General features: G+C 36.6%; 1 protein-coding gene across 2 annotated transcripts in view; it reads left to right on the forward strand.

The window, feature by feature from the left end:
* Positions 1-25,011, forward strand: part of GRID2 (glutamate ionotropic receptor delta type subunit 2) — a 747,631-nt gene that overhangs the window by 535,819 nt on the left and 186,801 nt on the right. The window lies entirely within an intron of this gene.

The raw sequence follows: 25,011 nt of genomic DNA on the forward strand, positions 1-25,011 counted from the left end.
GGGATGCTGCAACCGTTAGATGATTAAAATTCATAGATACAGAAAGAGAAAATCTGTTATAACCTAGACAAAATTTCTGTAATCTCTTGTCTTCGTGAAATAAGTACATGATGCTTTAGCAGAAATTAACTTTTACTGAATAAGTGTAATGTTATGTATTCAGCTACCAGACACGGTCCAAATAGAGGAAATGGCGTACATCTCCAGCAAAAACTACTTTTTCTTGGTATTTCAGTTTTGCTAGTCTGTAAAAATAAGTCCTGTGTAAGGAATGGTGGAAGCAGGTGTGTATTTGCAATGCATACCCCTAACTTTGGATGACTGCCCATCTGGGATGGCAAAAGTAGCAAATATCGTATGGTACTTCTTAGGAGAATGAAAGACTAGTAGGCTCTTCCAGGAGCAACTCTCCTTCAAAGACAGACCCCCTGAAAGATAATACCAAGAAATCTTCATTTAGTGTATAAGATCATGCTGGTTTTTATATGTGAGGAACCTGAAGTGATTGTCTGAAAGCAAATGACAGAGAAAGTTATCTTAATATATGTAAACTGGTTCCATGTGTCAGTTTCACTATATAATGAAGTACATCATTTGTCTGCATACCTTCTGCAGTAACAGATAAGTGTTCTGAAAGAAAGGAGAGATAAATAAGAAGTTGAAAGTGTATTTAAACTCCTGAAATTTCTCCTCCGCTATTCATTGGAATTGTTATTCTGTTCCTGCTGTTTCATCTGTTGTCGATACCTTAATGTGCACACATGCCTATAGCTATGTCACCTTGAGCAGAGATCCTGACAGATGCTTTGGAAACTAAACGGAGCTGGATCTTGTTGGTATTTGGAGGTGTGCTTCGCAAAGTCTTTAGGTGATGAGAATGTTGGATGAGCCCTTATTCCCTCACTGATAAATTCAGTCTATTTCAACCTATTTTGACTTGATTTATTTTCCATGCTATGCATCAAGGAACTATTTATTCTTTAGAGCAACCAGGTAGTCCTTCCTAAGAAAATCTGATTCTCTTCATTTAATTGGTTGACTTTGGCTGGTTTTTTTTACTTCAGCTCTGTCTGGGTGAATGCCTGAGTGAAGCATTAAATTGCGTTCTTCCATTTCACAAAAAGATAGAAGAGAGACAGAGACCTACAGAAAAGTCTTGGAAATATAGAAGTATCAAAATACTTCTTAGACTTTCTAACTCTTTTCCGATGGTATAATTTAGATTTATAGTGCGAATTTAAACTATGGTACAGTTTACTTTTAAAGAAGGGGTTAACAACCATTGCACCCATAAGTTGTGCAAAACAATGATACAGTACAAACAGGCTTTTTGAACCTTCCTTGTTTACCCTTTATCATAGTTAAAGAACAAAGAGACATTCACTGTTTTTGAAAGGAAATAGATTTGAAGTTGGTCAAAAGGAATAGAATTTTGCACAGAATATTATTAGACCATGATGCTCAGTGTCACAAGGCTCTGTTCAATAGAAAAGCAAAGTTACAAAGTAAAAATACTGAAAGTATGGGGGGTTTTTATGTTCGCCAAGATAAGTGTTTAAAATTAAATATAAAGATTATAAGAAAAATTTCATGTTAAATGTTGCACTATAAATGTCTGTCCTTAGAGTTTTGTGATGCACTGCAGCTGGTTAAAAAGAAGAAAGTGTCCAGAGCAGAACAGATGTAATCTGTTCCAATTTTTTTCTAAACAGCATTCAGTTATCCAGAGAAAGCTTTAGAAAGAGTCCTGATGTAGAGAAAGGAATTTTCTTTAGAAATAAATTTCTGTATATAGTGTGAGAATGTGATATTTATTCCTTCAAATGTCTTTAAAAACATCAAAATAATTCTGATTAAATATTGTAATTTTTTTACACTAAATTGAATACTAAAAGGATATAAAATAAATATTGTATTTATAATCAATGTCACAAAGTTAAAAAAACAAGCTGGGGATCCTAAAACATTTACATTAGAGATAGAGAAGAAAAATTTTAAGGGTAAAATGCCATATGTTGGTTTTACTCTTTTGACAAAAGTTCACATATTTTGTCTTTGATTAGGTTTTACTTTACAATGGATGAGCCACTAGTGAGCAAATCACAATAATTACAGGAGTCAGATATATTTTTGTTAGCTACGCTAATTAAAGTGCACTTCAGATTTTCATGTATTTAGTGGTCTGACTACAGAACTACCTAACCATTTTTATTTCTCAACTCTAGTGGAAGCAGCTGCAATTAGCAGACTGAGTGAAATTTCTAAACAAATGCATCTTATCTAATTAACATATTTCCAAGTACTTTTTTAGGAGATAATGAAGGGTGAAATAATGACAAAAGGCCCATTGAAGTCATTGGAACCAGAAGTTCACACCAAGTCAAGTGTGTAAATAATTTTATTTTTTTTTATCCCTGAGGAACAATCAATTGATTTTAATTAAAGCAAGTAAATTTTTAAAACGCACTTGAATTTCTCAAGAGTCCAAATTGTTCAAGTCAGTTCTGTTTGGGTTCCAGAGTCATTTGGTTACTTCTGAAAAGTTCACTTATATTCACAGGTTAATATTCCTAGGACTCAAAAAAGCAAACAGTTTAGGAAACACCAAGAATTCATGTTTGTGCTTGGTTTTATTGGTCAAATTAAGCCACGTATCTAGCAGAAACTGTCTGCAAGTCCCCTCTTTCATGGGCTACTGTCATACCTGGAAAGTAGTGAGAGAATTCATGCAAAGTTCATTGTGTTGGGGTCCTTCATCTAGTGACAAGTTAGCAAATTCAGGAGTGGGATTTTCCTGCAATACAAATTTTGTATCATCATGTCTGTAAATGCCATCCATCACCTTGCTAACCGTGGATCGCTTGGGCTATATGTGTTGCTAGTCGGGTACTTGGAGTAATACAGTCACATGCTGATTCTATTGACACCAGTAGTGTTACCATCCCAAAGGAACTGCAGAAAAACTCTTGCTTTTACACATCATCCTGTGGCTTGCATTTGTGCAGATATAGTTATATTCAATGGAAGACATGGGTGTATTTCTGACATTTCTCTGTTGGCATTTGTCTGTTGGTACTTGACATTTGAGTATGTATTCTGTGACATTTAAATTTCAGTGCAATACTTTTATCTATACTTTTGAAATAAAAGCTGCCATTCCTGCGAATAACCATCCAGCAAACAAATGAACAAAAGGGAGTTGATAGCTCAGAGGTGTACTGTCTTATATCTTAGTGGTGTAGAAAACAGCACTGCAGAAATAAAGTGGTTTTCATGTTTCCTCCAGTGCTCTTTGTAATTCAGAACGGGCTCGTCCTCAAAGTGCTACACCTCTTGAAGTTGAGAGGACTATCTTCCTGTTCCCGCACTGTTTTTCTTACCACATGTGGACATTTGGAGATCGTTGTGCATTTCCTCTGCCTCCATGTCCTTGTTAGCATATACTCACCTCCTGTGCATTTCTCTTCTTTTCTGAAGATGGTTTCTGTCGTTTCCTCCCAGTGAGGGAATGAGATGACATGCCAGGCTCTCACATCTCTTCCTCTCTGCACCAGGATGTCCACATCAAGGCTTTGTTTGCATTCAGAACACCTAGGTCTGCCTTGGAGCAGGGGTAGAGCCATGGGGATGAAGGAAAACAGATACCCTGGTTGAGGAACCTGGGTAACCCAGGATGTTTTGAGCCCTCTGCATTTTTCTGGTAGGATTGTACGGCTCTATCCTAAATGATTTTATTTTGATGGCCTTAAGGAGGAAATGTTATGTTATCTAATTTAATCCAAAGGATATCTGTAGCACAAAGTGTTTCATGAATGGGAGTGAAGGCCTTTGGCCATAATGTCTGATAGATGTGTTGTTCCTCTCTGCTTCTGCCAGTGCAAATGGCAGGACCTTCCCTGTTCATGAAGGTTTTTATTTCACAGATTATTAAGGGTTACATGGAACATTCTGTAGTTGTGTTATTTGTTCAGAAATGGGAAAATTGTATTGCATTTTTTGTTTTCATTCTAGTAAAATAATTGCTACTTACACTTCATCTGAGAACAGTTGTTGATTACAATAGTGGCATTGCTTTGTTATCCAGTACATGATTTTTTCTTACGTTTGCATCGTGAAGCAACGTATATTCCAAGTGTATATTTTGATCTTGGGGAAGTTGCTGTCTCTTCTTATAAAGTTAAAACTTATTTTTTGCATCTTTTATCTCTTATTCCCTTTTGCTTTGTTAGGTAAAAAGAGAATTTGTACAGCTCTGCTGACACTTATTAACTAACACTATTTAGTAACCAAGAGCGGACAAAGTATTTTCTTTTTGGTTAGCTACTCAAGGTAAACGATGGGTTCACCTGTTCCCTTTGTGATTGTGATCAAAGCTAGAGCTCTATAATGTGATTTAAAAATTGTATATATATCAGCACCTGGTACTTTAACCTGTGATCTGCTGCAGCTGTTTCTAAAGGCTGACATTCAATTTATGATGTGACTGAAAGATATACTTGCAATTTACAGAGACATTATTGATAGTGTATTTTCTAGTGAGTTGAAAAGAAATGTTGCTGTGTCTGACTGCTTTGTCTCTGGTGTTGATAGGAAAGATGGACCTGGCACAATACTAACATGATACTCTCTCTAAGGTAACTTTAAATACATGAGCAGTCTGCTAGAAATGAAATAAACTACTCTAGTACTAAAGGTAAAGAGGTAATTAAATACCTTGGTGAACTGGGACCTGCTGTTCCAGTTTAGCACAGTACTCAAATCTGCTGTAAACCTGCTGAAGAGTACCATTCCTTCCCTTCCTTTTTTTAATGCTGTGCAATAGATGAAGATGCGGTGACTGATTCTTTACTTTCTGCTAGCTTCTGCAAATCTTTTGTGAAATTTCAGTGAAATTTAATTTGTCTGGAAAGTGTTGGGAATTTGCATGTTACCACAATGAAACTAGTGTTAGTAGAGAACTGTGATTTACTTGAAAGTGCACTTCTGTTTAGCTTAAAAGTCAAACTAAATGCACATTTGAGCTTAATGGAAAATTGGAAAAAATGCTTTTACCCATGATTCTATTCCTGAATTTTATAAAAATGTAAAAGTTTAAAAAAAAATCCCTCTTTTTGCTTTTATAAGTAAAACATTTCCTTTTTCTGCATTCTCAGATTTTAAAAGAGGCAGACTGACTCAAAGTAATCAATAGTGTACCATCTGAAGCATTTGTCAGGTTTTGGACTCTCTGAATCTGACCAGAGGCAGGGGGCGGAATCTAAATCTTGGTGCTGGACTGTCCAGGTGCCTGCCCTGACCCCGGGCTGTTTGTCTGGATGAGCAAGTATTTCAGTGTTCATAGCAAGTGCAAAGCAAAGAATCCAGAGATGGATTTGGTGGCTTGGTGGATGCTGCCACACGAACATGGAAGACCAAGGTTCGAGTCCCTCTTCTAGTGATCATTAATGAATGCAGAGCAGAGCTGCTACTATAGACAGTGTTATGAGCAACTTGTTCCCTGTGAATTAGTCGCCTGTGGAGCAGGACATCAACCAGGAATACAAGAAAGTCAGGATCACGTTTATGAGCAAAATCACCCAGAGCACAAACTCTGCCCACAAAGCCAAGGTGAACATAGTGCAATAGAGACATGTTATCCCACCTATTTCTCCTTAGAAGCAGCACAGCCAGCCATGTCTCCTGATCGCCAGTGTGCTCAGGCATTTGAACACAGCAGGACCTGTTACAAAGCAGAAGGGTGATTTCAGGCTGCAAGGCAAGTGGGTGTTCAATTTACCCAGTCTAGAATAATACGGTTAAGTGCCTGGGTTAAAATTCAACTCAAATAATTAAGATACAGGTTTATGCAGTTTTCAGCATTCAGGTGGATGGCTTTTAGCAGTGACATTTACAGGGCTGGAGGAGTGGAATTTAAACACACACACACCCCCACCCCCCCCCCAAAAAAAACCCAAACCCAAACTTTCAAGCCTCTGAGTAACTGCAGCAATCAGGAATTAAGAGGGGTTTGCTCCTGTATGGGGAACTGTGGGCAAAAAGAGAAAATGCAGGATGGCAGGAGGGGGGAGAGTGCAACAGGACCCTGGGGAGAAGCATTTATGTCAAACAGAAATTCCCCTTGGGACCTTGGTGCTCTGTAGTATCTCTCTTGGCAATTTTTGCAGGGGATGAGTCCGTCTCTTTCTTGCTCAGAATTTCCATTCTTGTCAAAACTGATATGAATGTTCTTACTGAAAACTGCTTTCAGCGGATTGGGAACTGCCTATTTTGACTGATTGCTTTCATTAGAAAGAGACAAATCTTTTTTATGTTCTTTAAATTATATAGTTTCATGGGTTTTATTCATTTTTTGTTCATCTGGATAAGAGGTTACATTTTACCCGTCTCCAGTTGAAATGCAGTTGTCTTGACAGCAAAGAACAGGAGAAATATTTTCCACTTTCAAAGCTGTGTTTTTAATTTTCTTTAATATCTTGTTATGACAAAGGAAACTTGAAAAAGATCAGTCAAAAATAATAAAAAAAAAACAAACTAGGAATTGTATCAGTAACTCCTGTTTTCTGTAGATGCTGCTAGGCAAGTTCCAAACCATAGAGGCTCCTGTGTGATTATTCTGTGCTTCAAAATGGGCGTAAGAGCAAAGAAGGATACAGAATTTTATTAATTTCTTTTTTGCAGTAGACATTTTTTTGTCCTGAAAAATTTTGAATAGCAGAAATAGCATGGTGGTTTTCTAATAACTACAGTAGGAAAGTGAATTTGGGGTTGAATGTTGGTCAGGTTAATGTAGTGTCTGTAAGTTGTATCCATTAGACATTTTTCCTTCATTTTTGGGTTCTTCTATTCCTTTTGAACTACTCGCAGTTGGCTGCAGGTCAACCAAGACAAGGAATTATATCGCATTTGTTTTTCCAAACTCAATGTTTGCAACTGGTAACCCTTTACAGTTTTCAGTATGATTGGTTGGGCCACTTTTGAAATACCTTTACTATGATTATATACAGCTTTTTCTTCTGCTTGGTGAAGAAGGCCTCCCGGTGAACATGGATCTGCAGAACTGGCTGGCAAGTTGTGGTGAATTTCTATCCTCAAATACCTCAGCTGAGCAAATTAGCTTTGTAACTTACTTCAGAGATCTGAAGTGCTTGGGGACTCTGAAGTGCCTCAAACCTGACATTTTGAATAATGTCAGAAGGAACTGTGTAAGATTTAAGAATGGACTCAATGCTTCATTGTCCTCTCAGACAGTAATGCTTCTATGAGATTTTGGAAATCCCATTAGGGACTTCTCCTCACCTTTAAGGGAGCACTCAGTGGGTGCTGCTTTAAGAATGTGGTTCATCGTCCTCGAAATTAATAGGATAAAACACTTAGCTCAACTTGGAATTACTTGGTTTAAGGTGGGGATTCTCAATGAATTATAGGTACATTTCAGAATTAAAGTTTTCAAAAGTTTTCAATGCTTGTCTTTTGCTCTTTAGAGTTCATTTGTTTTCGATCAAAGCTATCATCTGATGAAAATTGCTTCATTTCATGAATACTTGTAACTGGAACAAAGTTACATTTTCCAGTATTAGGAAGAAGTAATAAGTGTGTTTAACCCTCCATTAATCCAAAAGAAGGGGGTGTTGTAGCTAATTTATCATGTGAAGAGGGAGATAATAACTATATCTTCAGTAAGTTAAATATTTCCATCCAGATTTTGATGTAAATTGGATATCCTAGTCAAAAATTAATAGTAATTGGAAAACCATGTAGACAGGAGAGGGGGATGATAAAAAATTGAGCTGCTGCTTTTAACAGAAGGCATGAAGAGATGGTGGTAGGAAATGGGTCATTTAGCTTTAGCTTTTGAGGGTGGTAAAGGGTATTGTTCAGTTCTCAGAATTAAGAGCTCAATGCACAGCCTTGGGAAGGATGATACATCTAAGGGTTATAACACAGATCTTAGTCCATAATACATGGAAGCAGATCTACACAGATTTCACAAGATTTGATAAATTGCTTTTTTCTTCAAGAACCATAAGCCAAGACTGACATGATTAGATGGCCTGCTATGTCCTGCCAACCACATCTCCCCATGATAATGAATCATACAATTGTAGAACGGCCCAAGATGGACCTCAAAGATCATCTGGTCCAACTTTTCAATAAATTGTTTCTAATTTGCACATTTTGTGAGGGACTTCTCCTTCAAGGCTGTGTTGTCTTGTAGGCTGATGAATGTTGGATGAGCCCCTATGGTACATCTGAAAGGCCTGGAAGGCTCACATTGATCAAAACTTTGCTGGTACAAATTTTAAAGTAGGCAGAACTGTCATATTTTGCTGTAAGATCTCTCTGTTCCAAGCTAGCCTATTACCAGGAAAAAATGAAAACGTGTCTTATTCTACACTGAATATTCATGTATAGCAGAGATGAAAGTGAGTTGGTTTGGTTTTTGATTGGGTTTTTTTGTGATTTTTTTGTTTTGTATTCTTTTTTTTTGTTTGTGTATTTCATTGAGCATGATGCTGAATGATATTTTGTTGACAGTAGTAGGCAGTATTTTCCTGTAGTGGAGTAAGTGGCCCTGATAAGCCAAATGACCTTTGCCTCTGTGGCCATAGAGTATTCACTGTCACTTTCTACTAAAGCAGGAAGAACCCAAGCCCAAACATTTAATCCTTCCTCCACAGGCTGTGGCATCTAGAGGAGCTAGCCAAGTCATAAGCTGATTGGGAAACTGGTAATTGAACTCAATAAAAATGCGGGGCCTGTGGATTTCCACTGAGAGCACCCTCTCTATATATGTATATCTATATGTATGTATTTATCTATCTAGGTAATATCTACCAACCTTAGATTCCACAGCCGTGGGAGTAGATTTACAGTGGGCAGGAATATGAAAACATTCATGAAGCTAAAGGCTCCCAAGTTCATCAGAAGGATGTAGACATCTATAGGCAAGTGTCAGAGTTACATGAGCAAAGAGTCAAGGGTCAGCTGTCCCCTGGCGAGAGGAGAGTGGCACCCACCAGGCAGAACAGCTTGAGTCAATGGGGAGTCTCACATTCAGATTGGAATGGAAAATGCATATGGGCACAGTGGTTAGCTAAAGAGAAAGAGGAGAAACGATGCATCGAACTGTGGAAATTGCTTTCCGCTGTTTTTAGCACAACACAGCTGAAAGTACAGTAAATCTTTGTTTGTTGTGGTGTTTTTAAGACAGATAAGAAACTAATAGTGATATTTGAGAAGACAAAGAGAAGTGTCCCTGTGATTTCAACTCGGATGCTGTATCATTGTTTATAATGTAGTTTCTAGCTAAATTACTCAGCTTATGTATTTCAAAATATGGCAGAGTTTACTATGCATAAATCATCATTTGTAATGTAAAAGTTTTCAATTACTTTTTTCTTATCTGCCAGAAGAACTTCAGAAGCAGAAGTGATATTTCATTTTGTCTCAATATTGCATTTATGGCAATGCTAAGATATGTTTCCCATAAAGAGGTTATAGCTGTATCCTGCAATTAAAAGAATCTTAAAAGTGATTTCCAGAGATAAAAAGTTACTTCTGTGTAATTGGTAAGGGCCACCTCCTTGCACCTTTTGAGTTCTTTACAAATGATAGAGATGAGGATGATGAAGCTTTTGATGACTTCATAATATTTATAGTTCTTTCATAATGTTGAAAGATTTTTATGATTCAGCCTTAAAATTACAGTGCTCAGATTTTTGCCTGTTCTAAAGTTATGATACAATGCCTTAATCAAAGGGTAAGTTACAATAAAAATTAATAATAAATACTCTTGTCATGGTGTATTCCTGCTTTAAAATGCACAGCAGAAGTAACAGAAAAAGTGATATGTATTAAGTCTCAAATAATTTACATTTTCATATCAGCAAACCAAATGAATTTAATTTGATAGAACCTATTTTTCTGAAAAATAAAGCTTTTCAGGAAATTGTAAGCACTAACAAGGCTTTGAAACTCTTTAGGCTGGAAGTAAATGAGAAGAAATATTATGTTTTAAGGAATTTGGCAAGGTGTGTCTGGCACCTGTGGGAGATGTCGGTTAGAAAATAGTCTCATTCTTACTTCCAGTACTATTTCTCTCTGTTTCTCAAAACCCGTGAAACTTATTATGGCCATTTCTGTCTCAACTATAGCAGTGGATGGAATATTTTTCATGTGTAAAAAGAAAAGGATGGGATGAGATAAATTACAGAAGGGCTTCTATTGAAATTTGAGTTCAAATTAATTTTGGTCACATATTAAAGCATTTTATGACTTGATTTAGAAAAATGTAGTGTAATGAAACTGGTATGTTTGATTTTAAAAAAATAAATTGGTAACATTTGATTTAAACTAATAACTTACTAGCTATAACTAATAATTTTAACATATTTGCTGACAGCAGAAACATATATTGAGAGTAAGGTGCATGATATGCTACAGGAAATGCCGTGTCTCTTAAACCCCTGGAAATAAAGCCCTTTTTTTTTTTCATGGACTTATCTGACATTTCTGTTTAGGAGAGATGGATAAAGAAACCAAAGCAAAACCAGAGATTAGGAGCCAAGCCATGGCTAGAGCAAGAAATAAGGGTTGTTTCACTATGGCTGGGCCATTCACTGTTTCATGAGTGATCCCAGTGTAATTGCAGATATTGCCGGAGCTATCTCTTCTCTATTACTGCCACACCCTGCTCTCCTGCACTAATCATGCTACCCTCTATGTGTCGTGCTTTTGGCAGTTTCGCGTGTTACCGTTTCATTTACCTGCTGCTTTGCCTCTTTGTATTTCTTCCATTTCATCTTTGCTTCCTCACTGTGTCCCTCGAAGCCCAGATATAGTCTCATCTTTGCTGCATTTTCCTGATTCATGATGAACCAGGCTGCTTCTGCAGTTTATCTAGTCATCATGCTGGATTTGGGGGGTGGGGGGGTGTGTTAAATGCACTTTTATAATAATTAATGTACCTATAGGTCATCAAAATCTGATTTAAAATATGCATTCTAATGGAGTACCTTAATAATGAGTCATCAGTGTTTTATATGAATATTTTCATGCAACATGCAATTTGTATACACCTCTACTGATTTTGCATTATAACTTGACTGCTTTAAAAAAAACACCAGAATTATATTTTAAAGTCTTGATACTGGTGTTTTGCATCAGTTTGGCTCTAGAATATTTCACTACTCTAAACTTATTAGTATTCTGAATTAGTACTTAGGTACTCTTAGCGCTCTCAGTTTATTAACTACTGATAAAATGTGTGATTTTGCCATTGAATGTGCATGTCTGAGATCTCATTAGTCAGTTTATTTTAAGCTGTGTATTATATTACTTGAGACAAATATTTGACATAAACATACAAAATAAGAAAATAAATATTTTAGGATCTAGTTAAATAACATATATCTATGATTACACTACACTTATCACTCACTGGAACAGTGTCAATTAATGCAGTTTTGTTAAAATATTTATTAATTTCTTAAAAGGAGTATCAATTCCACTCATGCCACAGTGGTTAAACAGTTTTATAAACTCTTTTTCTTTGTATTCATTCCTGTCTTCATTAAGAGTTACCCTCATCTTCCTTTTCATCTTTGCTTTGCAGGAGCTACCTTGCCTTGCACTTCCCTGGACCAGTCATCCAGGCCTGCTGCTAGGTGTATTTTCCTTGCTGCTTCATTCCTTTTTTTTCCCCTCAAATTGCAAGTTCTGCTCGTGATGTTTGAGACTCCATGAACCTGCTTTGTCTTGCAACATACATCACAAGTAATGTTGCATTAGCAAGGAACAACGTCTGAGAATTTCCATGCTTTGCTGCAGGGATGTAGGCAATGGCATAAAATGCATGAAAGGTTCATTTCCACACTGGAAAAACCTGCTCAGAAAGGGTTACAGGAGGGTTAGTCCAAGTTTTGAATTAGAAAGGGGGTCTGGTTCACTTTCACAGTGGTTTTATTCACACAGTGGATTTTAGCTAGTGATGGGGGTCAGCGAGTGTAATTCCATGAAGTTTATACCAGAAGGGGGCTACAACCTGAAAAACAAAGTACCACATACATGGATTTTTATGTTGTCTCTGTAACAGTCTGTTGCAGAGGAAGGAACAATTAAGGTGGACTTTCTGTTCTGCAATGGTAATGATATACGGAAATATTTTATCCAGAAACCCAATCTACAACACTTGGATAGTTAATGTGTCTGGTTGTTAGCAGAAAGATTTTAAAGTATAGCCTCTTGGTCAGTGTCGACTAAGGTAAATTGTATTTCCCCAATATTTTGACCTATTTGTTCACAAATTACCTTTTCAAATATGTTTGAAAGACTAGAATAATTCACAGCTAGTTTGGTCTACAGTAAAGTTATAATGAGTCTCTTGATAGACTTGATTCTGGATAGTTAAATTGATTTCTTTGTTTGGCCTTGGGGCTTCTTGTATGCTGAACAGCATGTGGAAGTTATTCTCCTTTCTCGCTACTAACTTTACTGCTGAAGACCTTAAAACCCTGCTTGCTTTTAGCTTTGCCACTTATTGTGTCTGCAGGAAAGCAAACATGACAAGACCAACTAAGTGATGGATATCTTCCCACATGAGAATACAATCTTTATGTTGCTTTGTGACTGTAGGCCACCAACAGATTGCAGTAAACAGGGATTGATGCACTGACTACAAACGTTTTTAACATCCCTACGTATTGAAGCATTTTGTTCAGACCAAAGGGGAGTGAATTTCACATCAAACTGATTTCATGGCAAAGATTTTCATGCTGCTTTTACAGTTTGGGGGGGTGGGGAGTGGGGGGGAGTGGTGAGGACAAACACAATAGGAAACTTTAATAAGAAATTCTGATCTTCTTTTTCTGATAGTGAACCGCATTCCTATTTGTTTAATGTGTTCAGTATGTAACATCATACCCCACTTTTATTACAGATCAATTCCTCTGAATTCTTTTTGGTTCTGGTTGTATATTCCTTCTAAGTTTTATTAGGCTCTTTTCTAACAGCTTTGTAACATCTAAATTGTCAGTCCATTAATCATTAGAAGCTGCTTTCTAGTTTGTTGTGCCACTTTAGCATATTGAGGCAAATAATGTCTGCAAGAGAAAATGAAAACATCGATAAACACAGAATGTTATGATACCTTGTTAAAGAAATGTTTGTCCTCATCATTATTTTATTTTGTGTTTTTCTTATTCATTCCATTTGCCTTAGAGAGGAAAAGACCATGTAATGTGTGTCTCATCTACTTAAATCCATTTTTAAAATAGGACTTAAAACCACTCTAAACTTTCAAAGACCATTGATAACATGAAGTGGAAGTGTATTTCTCTCTCTTTTTTCCTTTTCCTTTTAAACACTTTTACTGTATTTTTTGAAATGTGTCTTCACAAGCGCAAATATGGTCATATATAATCATGTGCCAGATTGCCCAGGTTCATCAGTGTCATCTGTCTCAAATCCTATTGAACATAAACCCCAAAAACCTTTCTGTAGAAGACGAAATATTTTCCTATGGATTACATCTATCCATTGAAAGGTTACATGTTCAGTTGTTGCTTATTATTTTAGCTCAGCAAAACAATAATCTTCATTTGGGTGTGAAAAAGAGAAAGTTGCTGGCTTTTGCCAGCTGTATTTTTTGAACTGTGAGGATAGCAGTAGACTCAGAAGTGCAAGAGGCCATTGAGTTGAGGATGTCGCAGTCCTTTGGAGACCACAAATAGCAGACTTATGAGAGATATTTTAATGAAAGATTTTGGAGTAAGACAATTTAAACCTCTCGACCTAAAAGTCTGGAGATAACCCTAGGCAAAAAAATGGATATACTGACTTATTAAAAAAAATCAATCATCTTGAACAGCATAGCACAAATGCTTACCTGAAGATCATTAGGAGTTGGGAACAAAAGCAGCCCACTATTTTGAGTTTTGAAAGAAGAGAAAGTATGAGATAGAGCTAAGCAGTAAAGTCCCCACATTGTAGAGGAGTCAGCTAAAATTGAAAATAAAACTTACACACTGCTATGAACCTGGCTGTAGAAGGCAAGTGTTTCTTAATATTCTGCTTTGAAAAACCTGTTGGAAATAGAAAAAAAAAAAAAAAAAGAAGTAAAATCTTATTTCATAAGGACTCATAGTTTTATCCATAATCTCTTTTGTTTTTTCCAGTTCCAAACACAACAGTACACTTACTCAAGGGTGGGAGGATGTTAGTTAAAAGTAATACAGCATCAGTTGAACGCTCCACAGAATTTAAAATTAAATGTCTGCAGAGATTATTTGCTATCATGCTTGCTATAAAGGTTTATGGCTCTTGTGTGGGATCTTCTAATAATTTGAGATATTTCGCTGCCCTCTCTTGGTGAGAGCTAAAAGTGGTTTCTTTTTCACAAACCATAACCCAAAAGCAAAAAGGTTTTTTCCTTTGGTGCAAGTGTTATTTGCTAGGAAATCATAGCAAGTTGGATATTGTGGATTAATAAGTACCCATGAAGTTGTGATGGTTGTACTGTTTATTCGAGCTTGAAGTCTGTGAGTGAGCTCACTGGTTCTATCTATGATGTGTGGACATAGGTGTGTAGGAATATTTATTTATGTATTCAACCTTATACAAACATCATGACAATATATCCTTTTCCATAATCATATAGAAATATTTTAAAAACATCTGAAAACAAAGTCTGTGTGTCTCATGAGCAGTGATAAAGCTAATGACGTTTTAATTGCATGCTGGAATGATGATCTAGTCACCCTTTTATTAAAACGTATCCATTTTAGACAGCTAATTCAGGTGCATGGGTTAACTAGTAATGTCCCTCTAAAACATGTAAGAGGGAGGTGCTGCCCTAAAAGGCAGTTCAAAACTGCAAAATGTATCTGGAGGTATTGGCTAGCTAATTTAACAGTTTAGTTTCAAACCCTATAAATGTCTTTCCTCCTCCAAATCTCCGTGAAAAGAAAATCAAGTTTTGCAAGCTCTCTGAGTCACCCTTGAACCAATGGTTCATTCCTGATATTTAGGAGCACTGAGAAGTCATACATGGAGTCTTAAACCATGACTGATTTCCTAACCATACGCAATTATGAAAGTTTTTGTGAAACACATCACGAAAACCATAAGCTTTGATTTCTGTGTCATGATTAAATCTGATTAAATTAAATCCAGGACTGTAGTTAAACTTCAGTCAATTCTGTGTTTTACTTCAAAGTAATCAAGCAAATTCTTCAATGATAGCATTATTGTTTCAGAAAGGCTGTGAATTTATACTGCAGGAGGGACTATAATTTAGAAATGCCGCAGATTTTGTACATATAGCTTTCAACTCTGAAAGGGATCATTTTTGAAAGTTATGTTTTGCCATATATTTCAGGAGGTCTATGTTATGGCAATATTTACAAAGGAGTGAATGGGCAAAAATAAACCAACACATCTTGTCTTTTGCCAATGTGTTTTTTCAAGCCAGAGAAGTAAAAGAAAACAGAAATTTGGTACAAGTCCATAGCCATGTAAGCAGTTCAGAGTCTGTTCTGTTGCTGAAGCACAGGCATGCTGCTTTGTACTGAGAAATATTTAAAACACAATTTGCCATTGTTGGTAGCATAGCAAAATTATTAATCCATGTTAGATGTTTTTATACAGAGCAATGACTTGTTCTGCATCAAATGCAAATTTGGCAAGTGCCCCGTCCCACGCTGTTTGGTTTGAAAGGATGGACGAGTAGACATGTCAGCAGTAGAAAGTTTGAGCTACACCGAGTGCAGCAACTTGCAAGGAAAAGGCTGAAAGGGAGGCAAATCATGATGGAAAGACAAGGATAGCCTGCAGATGCTCACAAAGTGAAGGGTTTTGCAAGTTTACTGCCCGAAGTCGCTATTATGCAGGATGTCTTCCAAGAAAAGTTTTTAGTTTTCCTTTCCTGTCTAGCATTCAGTAGGCAGCACCATGACCTGACTTTTCACCAGAGGGTTATCAGGAACTCTGCAGATCATCCAGCCTATTGTTTGCTGTCCTGCTTGTGGTCTGCATCCAGCGGCGGTTCTCTCTGAGCATCAAATGGGGAGCCGGGTGGGTTTTTCTGGCATGGGGCAATATCAGCAGGTCTGACTTTATAATGAATTAAGGTCATTCTTTCTACAAATTCTCTCAGCTCCCCAGCAGTTTAGATAATCAGTCTGTAAGGAGCTTCTGCAAATGTCACCTTGCAAACTGACTACACGCTTTGGCAGGAAATTAGAAGGAGCAAAAACAATTCAAGAACCAGGTTGAGAGATGGTTATTAATTTTTTGTCTGTGTCTTTACTGAAAGGGGAAACAATCATATCTCTTTCAACACAGCAGAAAAAGAGGAATCATGACACGTTTTAAAAATGCAATATATTTGATGCAGCAATCTTGGTACACAGTGTTGTGAAGTGCCTCGGGGCTGCCACACAGTTTTCTGCCTTCTTTCTTGTGTAGCTGTTATTTCAAGTCAGTCTTGTGGGATATACCCCATCCCCTACTGCATTTTTGAAGGAGACAGATTCACAACTGGCTGGTATTCTCTATTGACTATTTCTGTATTAGTAGAAAAGCTGACATTTTAGCTTCGAAATAGAAACCTGGCTGGATGGTGCATTTCTCCACATAGTCCGTGTATGGGATTTGGCTAGTCTGGACGATCACCACTTGAAGGTGAGTTTTAGGCTGAGAACTGGTGCAAATTAGAGATATAAGTATGGCAAGCATGTAGGAGATTAAGATGAGCGGTAGGTAGCAGCCTTTCAGTAATGTTATGGAATGGTAGGACATCTCTTTTCCTCTTTATTTTTAGTTTCTGATATCACTGGGTGATATAATGGCAAGGATGTTTGTTTTCCTGTGCCCCTGTCAGTGTGGGAACAGAAGAGTTTTGAGGAAGAAACACTGTTTTGGGAGAAGTGTGGGAAGGGAACAAATATGGCTTCTTCCTATGCTAGCTTTCTGCGTTGTTTCTTTTGCTTCCAAGTACGCGCAATCAGTGTGAAATGCCAAAAGCTGGCTATAGATATCTCCTCTGCTCCCCTTTACAGTTAGAAGATCGCCGTCCAGCTTTTACTACTGACTTCCTAATAAGCTGAAAAAATAATCAGGGGGAGACATTTATTTTTAACTTTTTGCCACTTTTCTCAGACTTCTCCTGGTAATTCAACTAATGAAAAGAATTCCCAATGCAGTGTCTGCTTGTAATTTTAAGACTCAAATAATTTGTAATTTGTATATCTTATTTATGTAGAAATAGTTATAAGCCTTTAAATTGCAGTCCTCGCTCAAAGCACAGAGCACTAGGAAGACCTGCAATAGCTGAGAAAAATTTTTGGCTGAGCTCAGTTTCAAGTTCATACAGAAGCTCATTAATATGTGAACATATACATACGTTCATACAGGAGCATATACACAAAAGCTGGTGGCCTACATTTTTCCTATAAAGCCCTAGGCCACAGAGCTCTCTGTGTGAAAATAGATTGCCCAGCCTCAAATACAGGACGTCCAGAAATCCTGAATGCCCCAAAGGTGTGATAGACTTCTGACTCCAGGTCTTTCTATCTATTTCTAAAGCCCTGAGGCTTTTCCCTCCTGGCAATCATACATCTTTTGGAAATCTCTGTTTCAGAGGGTGCCTAAGTTCCTAGGAGGGATTGCTTGCTGCAAGTCTGCAAACAACTCGTGTCGCTTGTAGACAGTAGCACATATTATTGGCCGCTCTTTGTTTTTATTCCTATTCTTTCCATTGACCCCTCTTTGAATGAAAAGTCACCCCATCTCCCATTTCCTCTCTTCCCAAGTGCTGATGGTAAATGCAGAGCTTTGCCATCACAGTATTCTTTATAGCAATAATGAATACATTATGCCTGAGACAGTCACAGGAAATTGTGCCTGGGGTTTAACTTCTGAGATTAATAGCTTTACAGGGAGCCCTTTTACTTCTTGGTTTCTCTTTTCTTAACCTCCAGCACTTTTGTCCTTACCTTCTTAACTCTTAAATTTTTTTTTCATTGATTTTTTTCCTTTTTTTTTTTTTTTGCCCCTCCCAAGCATGATGACAGACAGACTGACTCAGGGAAGCTATCAAATTGTATTTTCTTCTTATTCTGCCGAATGACTGACTCACCAGACTTTTATCACTCTAATGTGAGTGTGTAATGAGCCAAGTGACTTGGACGGGAATTAGAAGAGGGTCACTTGCCATTTATTTTTGGTTTTCGGCTTTGATGAAGCACTTCATTAGAGCTACCATGAGTCCTGACAACAGATTTATGAGAAGGAGATTATTTTATGCTTTTATCTCATGTCATGCAATGGTCTCTGGTCATGATTGGATATCACTTATTATGATCATTTCTGTCTTGTTTCAGATTTGTGTTTTCTGTCGTGTGGTACTCCTTAATGTTTACTCTTCAAATTGTGTTCCTTATGTTTGAGCATTAGTGGATTTGTTAGACTGCATGCTCTGTCTGTGGCGTATTGGATTGATTGTTCTATTGGCTCGAGTTATTCTTTGCGATAGATCCCCTTCACTGTAAGCTGTTTTTATCTTCCTGTAGGCTAGGTAGAATTCTTCTTCACACACACAAACACATACATACATATATATACACTTTTTTCTGGAATGCTTAATTTATTTTTTTTTTTCCTCCAACAACACTAAATTATCTCCAGAAAATTCAGAAAAGCTGCTTGAAAACCCTTAGATATGTTAGACTCCCCTTAGGTGTAAATTTTCTTTTATGACCCTTTAGGGTACTTTAGAAATGGTATAGTGGAATATACACGAAATAAAAAAGCCCACTTAGCCAAAGTTCCCATTCTTTTTTGTGGTAGGATATTTATATAATTAACACATCAGTAATTAAAAAAAAGAAAACAGTATATGTTAATCATTAAAATGTACGGTTGTAAGATGAAATAGTACACTGTGTAAAAGCAATTTTATCTGTGTTTTCAAGTGTGTATAATGTAAATCAATACATATATGTTAATTTTATTTACATAATTGTTCCTCAGAGAGGGAAATGTCACCCTAAATATCACACTAAAAGTATAGTTGATGAAAACAGTAGAAGCATTGGAGAGTTGTTTTTTGCTTACTAGGGGTTAGATATCTAAATTTACAAAGTTAATGGGAGCTAAGAGATTTAAGCACCTCGGAAGATGAAAGCACTTAGATTTATATGGCCAATTTAAAGATTTAAGTTCCTAACTTTAGGTGCAGAAGTAATAACATTTAAGGTATTTTTACAACTTTACAGGTATTTAATCTATTTAACAAAATGTTCAGAACTATATGGTCAATTAAGCCCCAAGGATGATTTATCCATGTGAATTTTAAGCACTATATATTAATTTGTGATTTCTTGGTTACTTGTCTCAATTTTGGGGGTTTTTTTACTATGAAAAAAGTACCTACTTAAAAGCAAATATGCTTTCTGGTAACGAAACTATTTCCTGTGAATTTGAGTGTCTAATTTACCATCATCCAACATCTTCAGATGCCTCACTGGATGAAAGCCTGGTGTAATATATCAGCAAAACCAAACGGAAACTGTAGTCCCTAGTCTCAAAGATCACATGGAGTGAGTTTTAGGTCTTGAGGTGATAATTAACTTTGCTCTCCCCCTGCCTGTTTCCTCCAGTGAAGATACATGGTGTGTGGAGAGCACGTGCAGTGCAGCCCTGGAACTCTTTGTGCTCATTTCGGCTACTTGGGCGATTGTGCTTCTTTTCACACAGCTCTTCATGGTCTAAGGGCCTAGGCACAAGCAATTCATTTGAACCATTCACATTGGACCTGTCTGAAGTGATCTCAGAGGCATCCCTCCTGTGCCTATATATAGTTCATGGCATTTAAAATGTCAGTGAAATACCTTTAAGAAATCAATGTTTTCAGACAGAAATGTGGTTGTTAGGGTAGAAGTATGGGTTTTTTCTTCCAATTTTAATTTCAAAATCCTGCAAGCTCAATTATATATGAGTTTACAGAGAATATGGGATAGGGAAAATTAGTCCAACCTATTTTTAAAATCTATATTTAATTCAAGGTCCTGAATTAACGTGGAATGTAAACTACCTTTTAGAAGTTTATTGAGTTTTCAATGTAAGTGTTTTTTTTCCTTTGATGAATATCACTGCTTACCCCCACTCCATTTTGTTACTAAAACCAGTAGAGTTAGGACCATATGTTTTGGAGACACTTAGTGGGACTGTTGAAGATTTTTCATAGAAAGAAGTATAATTCTAGATACCACGTTGAAATAAATGTTATAAAAATTACTACCCACCTACTGTTCTTTAGTGAACAGGGCCTACATGATTACAGTTGAGCATCTGAAAATAAGATTGGGGGGTTGGGTGGTATATATATGCCTTCATTTTGTAACTTCTCTCTTTAAAAAAAGCTACTGCAAAACTTCATGGTTTTGAGAATGGGTTTTGAAGCTCCCAAGACAATATGGAGAAAACTTTACAACTTCTGTTCAAATTTATATGTCATCTGCAGCTTGTGAAGCTGATGTTTGCTAGTGGCTCACCACAATGGTGCCACTGTGCTCTGTCAATGAGTAATTGTGCCATTATAAGGCAAAACCCAGAATATCTTCCTGAATTTCACAGCCTACTTAACAGCAAAAATCATTTGAGCGGCCATAATTACCAGACAAATTCTTCACTCCCGTTGATTCTGGGAAGACAGAAACTATATACTTGCTGCTGGACCGGCTCTGTCTTTCGGAGCAGCAGCTTGATTGCACTTCCCTTCTCAAGGGCCCTTGTCAGATGGTCTATATTGATTTGCATTAAAGATGCATTGTGCTTACCAGAGATTCCCAGCATGATCTGTGAACATATCATAGTTTCTAATCAATCCTATTCTTGTCTTTCTATTGCATTACAATTTCTGTGCAGCTTAACACCTCAATAGAAATAGTCTTTTTTCTTATTATTATTCTTTTTAAGGAACTGAGCTGATTGCCTGAACTATCTTGCCTGATAATTAGTTGTTACGTGTTAAGTCTGTTGTGACATATTGTAAAACCTCAGTTAACCGGCAAAGGCAGCCAGCTGTACAACTACGCCATTCATGGGATGTAAAGACAGGGCGAGATGTTTGCTGTATATAGAGAGAGAGAACTGGAAAATTTGTAAGTCTACAGTATGAAGTTAGTATCTATATAGCAGTATCAGAGGCACAGAGGTATCAAATGATGTAAACAACATCCTCAGCATCAGGTTGAGGTAGCACTCCAGCCTGGAATGGAGACATTTCCTTTTTGTACTTTGATTCAAAAAAAATGGGAGCTTGCAAATTCCTCAGGTAGCATAGACTTCATGCTTCCCAGAATTCATGATATGAACTTTAGTGCACCAGACCCATGTGTATTATGGCTCCTTCACTGATATCTGCAATAAGTTTTTTATATATATATAGACACACTAGTCAATAAGATTGTCTCTTCATATTCCTTGGCTTTAGTGTTCGTAGCGCTTGATGTTCATTTACCATGTGAATATACTTTTATATATTTTTATTCTGACTGGTGAAAGAAATTGCCTCTATTTTAATGTAATGAGTCCTAACAGTGCATCTCTCTTTCACATTTCTTTTTTTACTTAATTTCTCTGCCCGCTAGGCCGCCACTAAATGCAGAAGTGTTTTTAAATGCATAATTGGTATGCACATTACCATGGGGGCTCTGATCTGCAATTAGAAAGACACCAGGAAATGGGTTCCCAAATAGTTAGCTCTAAGTAGATGGGCATAACGAAGCAAAGGGAGGAGTTTGAACTGGAGCATGACACTAATTGTTCCCCACAAGGTTTGTAGCTTCTTCAAACAAGTGACCCCCTCAAGTCTTTTCTGATTTTGTGTGTACAGAATGTGAGTAGTTTTGTTAGAATAAATTTAAGGTGCTTTTCCATCTTGTTCCTTCTTGAAATATATCCCTTCCACCTCAAACATCAGCAACTTGGAATATCTTGAATTAGGGTGTCCTCTGGTTTGAAGATTCCAAAAACAATTTCAAATGACACATTCTGCAAATTTTACATAGCCAAACATGCCTTATAAGATATTTTCAGTTTCATTTTTGACACGCAAGGTACTTGGATATATTCCTACGCTAAAATTTAAAGTTACTGCCTGCAAATTTACTACCTTGGACATCTGCATTAAAAGACAGCTATAATCCAGAAATTACAAAGTGGATTTAATGTATTTCAAGTATTGTAGAATGTGGTGCTGATTTTAAGTAGGAAATTTTCATTTATCTTTTGTAAAATAAGGCAAATTATATACATCTGAAAGATTTTATTAGGAACTAAATTTTCCCTTAATCATCTTATTCACATTAACATAATACTCAGTTTTTCAAGAGGAACCACTATTAAGTTACTTTCCTTTTTGCTTTTTGGGATGGAGATTTTATCATTATGTTTACAGTGTAGTCTTGTAGGGAAATATAAACTCATTCTGAACTGAAAAATATCCATGTGCTATGTGAGTGCAGTCAAACCCAAACTAAGTAAACTTGATTCTTAGTAAAAGTCCTGGAGGATGCCCAGGACAGGCAATTTTTTTTCTTTTTTTTTTTAATGTCAGAGCATGAGCTAAGCAGCTGCCTTATATCATCCAGAGAATTGACAGAAGTAAATAAAAATACTGAAAATTAAAAACTCTGTATTTTAAGTGTATGATGACACTTAAAATAACATAATAAAAAAAGAAATCCTTTAACTTCATTGGATGTAATACATATAATGAAAATGCTCAAGTGGGTATGTAGCAGAGTCAAGTAACTGGAGATGTTTATAAAATTCATGTACTGAATAATGATAAGTCTATACCATACAAGTGAACCATGAATATAAATTTAATATGCTCACTTATATCATTCAGCTTACTCAGTACAGTCATAATATTGACTGGAGCTCATAGATTAGTTCTGGGTTTCATAGCTATTCATTTTTGTGTTGCTGTTTGGAATTAAAAATGTCATAGCCAGAAGAGAAGAATAAGTCTTACTAAAATAATAATAATAAAAAAAAATCTATGCAACTGCATGTAAGTTTTGCTGCATTCTACCTATCTTGTAGAAAGCATCTGTTGTGCAATCTTTTTTCCCCAAATAAAAGCCTGATACTTTCCTTTGATTCCAAAAAACTTTTTAGTGAAATTCTAAACTACCTCTGTTAATTCACAAGTGAAATTTTGATCTCGGTGACATTTGGTAGGAGAATTCCCACAGGATGTCACCTTTCCAGGTTATGTTTTTCAAAAACTAGTAATTTCTGACATTTTCTTCATATGTGGAGCTAAAATAATCTAGTAGAACCAATGTCGTCAAACCAAATCTGTTCAGTTTGTGAAGCTTCTGTCTGGGCATGCAAGGGTTGTAGGCACGGGAGGGGAGGCAGTACTATAGAGGAGTGAATAGAGTTGCATTAGTGAGGGGAGGGGTGAGCGTGACTACTTGTACGTATTGTTTCAGTGTCTTGCAGCGTAATATTATTATCACAAAAAGATAATGGTAGTATTTAATAATAAATAAGAGAGGTTCTGATTTTAGCTGCAACAAATCTATTTCAGATAATATAAAAAGGGGTTGGGAAGGTCCTCTAATCCATTACACTTTGTTGAAGACTGATGGAGAATGCTTAAGGAAGAATAGAAAAACATTGCAATCTGTCCATAAACCATCATGCCTTCCAGCAGTGCAAGTTTTAAAGACTTCTTAGACTAAGAGAGTGCCTTTGTGTTTAACGAACCTGGATTAATGGATTTTTCTTTATGCTTTTTGAAGCCTTGTAAGGTTTTGGTATTCATGCATATCTGGGATGTCACCTCCTTCCCCCTTCCTTTGTCATTTTATAGTTAAAATAGTTCTTTCTGATGTACTTTACATTTATCAACATTGAATGTCATCTGTTGTTGTATCACGGTCACTCAATACCATGAGATCTCTCTGAATTCTTTGTGATCCATTTTCATGTTTACTCATTTGAATTATTTAGCACAATACACAAACTTTGTCAGTATGCTGTTCATCAACTTTCCTAGATCATGTATGAATATGTCAAACAGCACAGATCCCAGGAGATTAGTACAGGTAGCAGGATATTATCCTGCTAATATGAAATGGTTCCTTTCTTCTTATCACTTTTGTCCTTTAACACTGTTTATCTGAGAGTGGGCTTTCCCTTACATGCCATGACAGCTTCTGCTATTTGTGGCTTTAATCTATAATAGGCATATTGTTTCCCCCCATAATTCTGTATTTAGCAGCACAGTTGATAATTCTGTTTAAGCTCTCCCAGTTTCCTGGAGGCTGTGGTTGTTTCTATCTGTGAACAATGCATGGTTTTTTTCACCCCAAGCCTTGGAAGGAAAGAAGGAAACCTTACCCATAGATCTGGAACACTCAATAATCAGTCTCTCCCAGAGCAGGAACTGTCATATCAAATGCATATTTTTGGAATATGGCTGCTTGAGATTCCTACTCAATTTCAATTTTCCATTTTGTAAATCCAGACGTTTGGCTGAAACAGGAGTTCTGCAATATACCACTTTCTATACGTGCATAAATATCCTCAGATTCCTAGATTTTTTGTTAAATGGAGTACCCTAAAGTAAAAGTAATGTAAATAAGAAGAAATGTGCATTCCAATTGTGCGAAGGCTCTGAATTCATACAGTATTAATGTTTTGATTAATACTTCCACATAAAACTAAAGGAGACAGACTAAAGCCTTTTCTAGTAGCTCCCCCACCCTTGTTTCTGCATTTTAATGAAAGCTTTGTTAATTTTTAAAATGCATTTAAAGCCTCAAGTGTATAGGAGAGCTATGTAGGTAAAAAAGATGTGGGCATTTTATTAGCCATAGCTATTTGAACAAAAGGATAAATGTCAGACTAAGAATGCCAATGACAAACTCTGCAACTTGCAACATAATTGAAGATTTTAAAATGTATTTTGCAGTTTCATCCTGTACCAAA

This window comes from Grus americana, chromosome 4, assembly GCF_028858705.1.
Source record: "Grus americana isolate bGruAme1 chromosome 4, bGruAme1.mat, whole genome shotgun sequence".
NCBI classification, from domain to species: Eukaryota; Metazoa; Chordata; class Aves; order Gruiformes; family Gruidae; genus Grus; species Grus americana.